Source organism: Diceros bicornis, chromosome 33, assembly GCF_020826845.1.
Source record: "Diceros bicornis minor isolate mBicDic1 chromosome 33, mDicBic1.mat.cur, whole genome shotgun sequence".
NCBI classification, from domain to species: Eukaryota; Metazoa; Chordata; class Mammalia; order Perissodactyla; family Rhinocerotidae; genus Diceros; species Diceros bicornis.
This window is the reverse complement of record NC_080772.1, coordinates 3,003,536-3,009,535: the sequence shown is the minus strand read 5'-3', so window position 1 is coordinate 3,009,535 and position 6,000 is coordinate 3,003,536.

Genomic DNA, 6,000 nt, shown 5'->3' with positions numbered 1-6,000 from the left:
GTGGTGGAAGATGGATGGATGCTCTGCTAGAGTAACAGGAAGTGGTAACACAGTGGTGTGATGGGGTCCAGGCAGCAGTACATTTGAAAGAAGCCAAACCACTGCACACTTTTCCAAGGAAACTATCTAGTTCGGGTACATTACTGATAGATAAATGATTTTGCAAGGAAATTCTGGTAACTGAGCTCTGCACTTTTTAAAAAGTGTCTTTGGGGGCCAGCCCCGTGGCTTGGTGGTTAAGTGCGCGTGCTCTGATGCTGGTGGCCTGGGTTCGGATCCCGGGCGCACACCGAGGCACCACTTCTCCGTCCATCCTGAGGCCGAGTCCCACATACAGCAACTAGAAGGATGTGCAGCTATGACATACAACTATCTACTGGGGCTTTGGGGGGAAAAATAAATAAATAAAATCTTTAAAAATAAATAAATAAATAAATAAATAAATAAATAAATAAATAAATAAAAAGTGTCTTTGGTATTTCAAAGCAAGACTTGGCATTAACTACATAGTTATGCCTGGTAGAAAATGTTAGTGAATCCTAAAACTGCAGAATAAGTTGGTGGCTTTTTTAAAGAACTCACCTCTGAGAAAAATCTATTCCCTGGAACATTTTAGCAAGCTGATATAACTAGGTTACATTAGCCAGACAGCCTCTCCTTTGCTACAGCAGGTGCCTGTGAATTAGGTGTGCCAGAGCTGAGAAAGAAGAACAGAGAGCTAGTCTTGTGCTAATACTGCAGGCTCCCCCAAATTAAATCTCAATGATTGGAAAATGTCATTTTGTTAAAGATTTCAAAGTGTCACATGAGTTCCTACTCATTTCTTTAGAGAACACAAACATATGCATAGACAGATTCTTTTCCCACTGATTTTATCAACTTCTAGTATCAGTATTCAATAATCAGTAAGATTATTCTGAAAGCACAGGAAAACAACATTATTTTATTGTTAGATTATTGTAGAACATGCCCCCACAGGTGTCAGTTAGTATCTTCCCCCCATTTTATTTCCTATCCTACAACCTCCCCCACAAATTATATACATAATGTGTATCAGGATGTTTTCAACTACTTTCCAATTTTTTTAGAAAGTCCTACAAATGACTTAAATAGTAGTATAATTTATTATCTCATATAACAAGAAGTCTCAAGGATTGGTTATATCAGAAGTTCAATGATGTCGTCAAGGATGCAGGTTACTTCCGACTTTCTATTTTGCCGTCCTCTTACACTGTCTTCAGTTAACACTCTAAAATTAGAGTTAGAGTTCAGGTTCGAATTAGGTTTAGCATTCAGGCTAGGATTAGGGTTAGGGTTAGGGTTAGGACTAGGGTTGAGGTTAGGGTTCGATTTAGGTTTAGGTTTAGTGTTCTGGTTTGAGTTAGGGTTGTGGTTCGGGTTTGGGTTAGTGTTTAGGGTTAGGTTTAGGGTTCTGGTGAGGGTTAGGGTTAGGTTTAGAGTTAGAGTTTGGGTTAGGGTTCGAGTTAGTGTTAGGGTTAGGTTTCTGGTTAGGGTTAGGGTTAGGGTTAGTGTATAGGGTTAAGTTTAAGTTTAGGGTTAGGTTTCGGGTTAGGGTTAGGGTTATGATTAGTTTTAGTGTTAGTGTTAATGTTCTGGTTATGGTTAGCTTTAGGGTTCAGGTTCCGGATAGGGTTAGGGTTAGGGTTAGGGTCAGGTTAGGCTTTGGGTTATGGTTAGGGTTAGGGTTCGGTTTGGGGTTATGGTTAGGGCTAGAGTTAGGTTTAGGTTTAGGTTTAGGTTTAGGTTTCGGGTTAAGGTTAGGGTTAGTGTTAGGTTTAGGGTTCAGGTTCGGGTTTCTGTTCCGGTTATTGTTCAGGTTAGGGTTAGTGTTAGGTTTAGTGTTAGGCTTAGTGTTCGGGTTAGAGTTTGGGGTAGTGTTCGAGGTTGGGATCTGGTTAGGTTTAGGTTTTGAGTCGTGCTAGCATCCTGGTAAGGCTTGGGCTTAGGTTTCTGTTTAGGTTTATTTTTTGGGTTAGGGTTAGGATTAGGTTTAGGGCTGGGTTTAGGGTTAGGGTTAGTGTTAGTCTTAGGTTTCTGGTTAAGGTTAGGGTTAGGGTTAGGTTTCAGGTATGGGTTAGGTTTTGGGTTAGGGTTAGTGTTAAGGTTTAGGATTAGCATTATGGTTAGGGTTAGGGTTCAGGTTAGGGTTAGGTTTAGATGGGGTTAGGTTTCGGGTTAGGGTTAGGGTTAGGTTTAGTGTTAGGGTTAGTGTTAGTGATAGGGTTAGGATTAATGCTCGGAATAGGTTTAGGATTTGGGTTGTCTATGAGTTAGGGTTATAGCTAGTTTTTGGGTTAGCGTTAGAGTGAGTGTTCAGGTTTTTGTTCGGGTTCCAGTGAGAGTTATTGTTAGGGTTTGGGTTAGGGTTCTGTTTAGTGTTATGTTTAGAGTTCGGGTTAGGGTTAGCGTTCGGGTTACGGTTAGTGTGTGGTTTCCGGTTAGCTTTAGGGTTAGATTTAGGGTTAGGATTTGGTGTCAGGTTCAGTTTAGTGTTAATGTTAGGGTTAGGGTTAGTGTTCGTGTTTGGTTTAGGTTTTTGTTTAGTGTTAAGTTTAGCTTTCAAGATAGGGTTAGGGTGAGGGTTTGGGTTATGGTTAGGGTTAGGTTTAGGATCAGCGTTATGGTTGGGTTAGGGTTAAGTTTAGATTTAGAGTTAGGATTAGGGTTAGGGATTGGGTTCGGGTTCTGTTTCGGGTTAGGGTTAGGTTTAGTGTTCAGGTTAGGGTTAGGGTAAGGGTTATGGTAAGGGTTAGAGTTCGAGTTCGGTTCAGTGATACTGTTACGATTCGAGTTAGGGTTAGGGTGTGGGTTTGGAATAGGTTTATGTTCAGGGTTAGGGTTACTGTTGTTAGGGTTAGGGTTAGGGTTATGTTTAGTGTTAGGGTTCAGGTTCTGGTTATGTTTAGGGTTCTGGTTCAGTTTAGGTTTCCGGTTCGGGTTAGGGTTAGGGTAAGTGTTAGCGTTCTGTGTCGAGTTCGTGTTCCGGTTAGTGTTACGGTTAGTTTTAGGTTTTGGATTCAGGTTGCGGTTACAGTTAAGATCAGGTTAGAGTTAGGGTTCGGGTTCGAGTTAGGGTTTGTGTTAGGCCTAGAGTTAGGTTTAGGTTTGGGTTCGAGTTAGGGTTAGTGTACGGTTTAGTGTTAGGATTTGGGTTTGGGTTAGGTTTAGGGTTAGAATTAGGGTTCAGGTTCGGGTTATGGTTATGGTTAGGGTTTGTGTTAGAGTATGGGTTAGGGTTCAGGTTATGGTTAGAGTTAGGGTAGGTTTAGGTTTAGGGATAGTTTTCGGATTAGGGTTACTATTCATTTTGGGGTTCTGGATCTGGTTAGGGTTAGGATTATGGTCTGGTTAGAATTCAGGTTAGGGTTAGAGTTAGGGTTTGGGTTAGGTTTAGAGTGACTGTTAGGGTTCAGGTTAGGTTTAAGGGTAGGGTTAGGGTTAAGGTTGCCTTCCAGTTAAGGTTAGGGTTCTGGTTAGTGTTAGGGTTAGGCTTAGTGTTCGGGCTAGGGTTAGGGTACGGGTTGGTGATTGAGTTAGGGTTAGCATTAGGGTTGGGTTAGGCTTTGGGAAATGGTTAGAGTTAGGGTTCGGGTTAGGTTTAGGGTTATGGTTAGGGTTAGGATAAGGTGTAGGGTTCAGGTTAGGGTTAGGGTTCTGGTTAAGGCAAGGGATAGGTTCGGGTAAGGGTTAGGTTTAGGGTTAGGGTTAGTGTTAAAGTTTAGTGATAGGGTATAGGGTTAGTGTTAATGTTAGGGTTAGTGTTATGATTAGGGTTAGGATTATGGTTCGATTTCAATTTAGGGTTTGATTTAAGGTTAGGGTTAGGGTTATGGTTAGGATTCCGATTACAGCTATTGTCAGAGTTAGGGTTAGTTTTAGGGTAAGGATTATGGTTGGGCTAGAGATAGGTTTATTATTAGAGTTCTGGTTAGGGATAGGGTTAGGATTTAAGCTTAGTGCTCGGGATCGGGTTCATGTTCGGGTTAGGGTTAGTGTTAGGGTTCGGGTTAGGGATTGGGTTAGTGTTAGGGTTAAGGTTAGGGTTTGGGTTCCGGTTAGGTTTTGGATTTGAGTTAGGTTTTGGGTTAGGGTTCATGTTAGGGTTAGTGTTAGGGTTTGGGTTAGGGTTAGGGTTAGGGTTAGGGTTAGGTTTCAGGTTCAGGTTATGCTTAAGTTCAAGTTAGAGTTAGGGTTAGGGTTAGGTTTAGGGTTCCAGTTAGGGTTCGGGTTCGGGTTCAGTTTAGTGTTCGGGTTAGGGTTATGGTTAGTTTAAGGGCTAGGGTTAAGATGCGGGTTACAGGTAGGGTTTGGGTTAGCTTTAGAGTCAGTATTATGGTTGGGTTAGGGTTAGGTTTATGGTTATGGTTCAGGTTAGGGATAAGGTTAGGATAAGGCTTAGGGTTCAGGATCGGGTTCATGTTCGGGTTAGGGTTAGTGTTAGGTTTATTGTTAGGTTTCAGGTTAGGTACCGGATTAAGGTTAGGGTTAGGGTTAGGGTTCAGGTTCTGGTTCGGGTTAGGGTTCGGGTTTGGGTTAGGATTCGGGCTAGGGTTAGGGTTAGGGTTCTGGTTCGGTTTTGGTTTATGGTTAAGATCAATTTAGGGTTAAGGTTAGGGTTAGGTTTTAGGTTAGGGTTAGGGTTAGAGTTAAGTTTCGGGTTAGGTTCGGGTTAGGTTTAAGGTTAGGGTTAGGGTTTGTGTTAGTCTTGTGGTTCGGCTTAGGGTTAGTGTTAGTTTTAGTCTTGGGGTTACAGTTATGGTTCGGGTTTGGGTTAGGGTTACATGGTTATCATTTAGGTTATGGTTAAGGTTAGGGTTAGTGTTACGGTTCGTGTTCGTGTTAGGGTTCATGTTCAGATTAGGGTTTGGCATATGTTAGGGTTAGCTTTAGGGTTCTGGTTAGGGTTAGGGTTAGGGTTAGAGGGTTATGGTTATGTTAGGGTTCTGGTTAGTATTAGGGTTAGGAGTCGGGTTAGAGTTATACTTATGTTTCGGGATAGGGTTAGCTAGGTTTCAGTTTGCGGTAGGGCTCACGTTAGGTTTGCTTTACAGTTCGGGTTAGGGTTAGGGTTAGGGTTAGGGTCACGTTAGCTGTAGGATTAGTGTCTGTGATATGGTTAGGGTTTGGGTTAGTGTTCAGGTCAAGATTAGGGTTCGGGTAGAATTATATTTCGGGTTAGGGTTAGAGTTTGAGTTATGGTTAGGTTTGGGGTTAGGGTTCAGGTTAGGGTTAGGGTTACAGTTTGGGGTAGGCTTCGGGTTAGGGCTATGGGCAGGGTTACACTTCAGGGTTATGGTTAGTGTTAGGGTTCCAGTTCAGGTTAGTGTTCAGGCTTGCATTAGAGTTCACATTAATGTGTGCATTAGGGTTAGATTTAGGATTCAGGTTCAGGTTAGGGTTTGGGTTCGGATTAGGGTTTGGGTTAGTTTAGGGTTATAGTTAGGGTTCAGGTTATGGTTTGGGTTAGGGTCTGACATAGGGTTAGAGTTAGGGATAGAGTTAGTCTTAGGGTTAGTGTTCATGATAGAATTAGAGTTAAGGTTAAGGTCATGTTTCGGCTTTGGGTTAGCCTTAGGGTTAACGTTCGTGTTAATGTTAGGCATCGAGTTAGTTGTTGGGTTAGGGTGATGTTCGGTTTTGGTTGAGGGTTTGGTTTTGGATTAATTTTAGGGTTATGGTGAGAGTTCAGGTCGGATTAGAGTTAGGGTTCCGGTTTGGGTTAGATTTATGTTTCGGGTCAGGGTTGGAGTTCACTTAGGTTTAGGGTTAGGGTGTGGGTTAGCATTAGGTTTAAGGTTAGGGTTAGAGATTACGTTGGGATTAGGGTTAGGGTTCGGGTTTGGGTTGGGGTTCAGGTAAGGGTTAGGGTTAGCTTTAGGTTTGAGGTTAGGGTTAGGATTGAGGTTAGGATTATGGTTAGTGTTAGGGTTAGAGGGTTATGGTTTAGGTTAGGGTTAGGTTTATGGTTAGTGTTAGGGT